Genomic DNA, 2284 nt, shown 5'->3' on the forward strand with positions numbered 1-2284 from the left:
TGCACACGCAGAACGCGGGTGACAATCTGCAGCAATTACATGCATTTCTTCATCTAAAAGTGTTACAGAGAAGTTGAAGCAATACTTCAAGCAGAACACAAAGTGATGTGTTGCATTTAGAGGCTGTGTATTTCTGGTTTGATTCATATGACGGTTTATCTGTAATGCTGCATTAACTAACCAATGCTTTAATAAAAAGCATTAAAAGTCTTGTTGTGTATCAGAAAAATTCAACTTAGTCTTTCATTCGTTCATTTCTTTCAAGGCTCTCTTCATTTGCAAACACACCTGGGTTCTGCAATAAACAATTAATCATCCATGTGATCCAATATCAGATTCATCCACAAACATCTGGTCAGTCATGTTCTACCAAAATTGCAATCCTTTAAAACTCATTTGATCATCAGTTTAAAATCAATATGTGACCAATTTCATATCAAAATAAACTAATTAAGTGAAGAAAAGACAGGTGTTTGAAATTGCCAGATGTTTGCAAAAGTGATTGTGCGCATAAATGGATGATTCTTAAAATTGTAGTAAAATTTAAAAAAAAAAACTAAGTAAAATTTTGTTTGTCAGTATAACATGGTGAATTCAGTGAATTCAGTTGATTATGTTTGCTGATCAATGGCACAACTTACCACATTTATACAGTATTCAGCTGATTTGTGTCACATGTTTGTCAACTGTTTTACAATGAGGCTCATCCGGTCTGAATTTAAATTCAGAATGATATTTTCATAATATTTATTTAAAAACCAGCCTCTTGTTTGTATTGTGAAACTGCTTTTGACATCAGACTTATTAATTTGTTATGAATAATCCATTTAATAGCATTATTTTCATTTAATAAAAATATATATACAGGTGCATCTCAATAAATTAGAATGTCGTGGAAAAGTTCATTTATTTCAGTAATTCAACTCAAATTGTGAAACTCGTGTATTAAATAAAGTCAATGCACACAGACTGAAGTAGTTTAAGTCTTTGGTTCTTTCATCCAGCACCATCACACTGAACACTGGGGCCCCCCAAGGATGTGTGCTGAGCCCCCTCCTCTTCACTCTGCTGACCCACGACTGCACACCGTCACACAACTCCAACCTCCTTATTAAGTTTGCGGATGACACGCCTGTAGTGGGTCTCATTAGCAACAGAGATGAGACAAACTAGAGGAGCGAGGTGAGCCGCCTGGCCGGGTGGTGCAGTGACAACAATCTCTCTCTGAATGTGGAGAAGACGAAGGAGATTGTTGTTGACTTCAGGAGAGTGCGCACTCAGCATGCTCCTCTGACCGTCAATGGTGTGACTGTGGCGAGGGTGAGCAGCACCAAGTTCCTGGGTGTGTTTTATATTTTTTTTTTTTTGTAATTTAAGTGTGAAGCTGTTTTTGCACTGATGTCAAACTTAATAATTTGTTATGAATACTCTATCAAAGCAACAAATAAAATGTGACAGTAATTAAATAAAACAAAATACCTTTAACTTGTAAAGCATTTAACTACACTGGATACTATATATATATATATATATATATAAATGTTTGTAAAATATATAAACACATTTATAATTTAATTTTCAGCAAAAATAACTGATTGGTAGTGATTTATTACAATTAGTTCTGCTCTTTATTTTATTGTCAGCATGACAATCTCACTCTCAATACGTATTAATAGGCCTCCTTTAGAAGGCTCAACAGCTGATGGAGCTAAATATATACACGGCTATATATATACATGGTATCTCGCCACATATATGAGATACAATTGTATTTTTAGTTATACTACTGCAGGTTTTGTATTCGTACAAATATGTAATTCCTAAAGGAGTGTAATGGGCTGATTACAGTACAGTTTGTCTCTTTCAGGTTCAGTGTCCATCCAAACATCATTTAAAAAAAGAGATTCGGATTCATGGCAAATCCAAGGACAGCAGTGAACACAGTGGCCATCAGAGATCTCTGTAGTAAGATATTTCCAATCTTCATCATCAGACTGGAACACATGCATCATGTCTTTGTCCTTGAAGTAGTTTCATCGTCGCCTTACTAGAAGAAAAATGTGGTTACACGCGTCACATCTCGTGAGAATTATGATAGAAGCACCAGGTCATATCTCTGTGTGTGGGTATTCCTCAGCCAACTGCTTATCTGCGAGCAGATATTACTTCTGGTTCTCCTCCACATCTGGGTCTTTTTTTTTTTTTTTTTTTTTTTTTATATATCATCCAAAATCTGAATAAATAAGCTTTCCATTGATGTATGGTTTGTTCGGATAGGACAATA

The sequence above is a fragment of the Sinocyclocheilus rhinocerous genome, unplaced genomic scaffold, assembly GCF_001515625.1.
Source record: "Sinocyclocheilus rhinocerous isolate Xijiao unplaced genomic scaffold, SAMN03320098_v1.1 scaffold134, whole genome shotgun sequence".
Lineage (NCBI taxonomy): Eukaryota > Metazoa > Chordata > Actinopteri > Cypriniformes > Cyprinidae > Sinocyclocheilus > Sinocyclocheilus rhinocerous.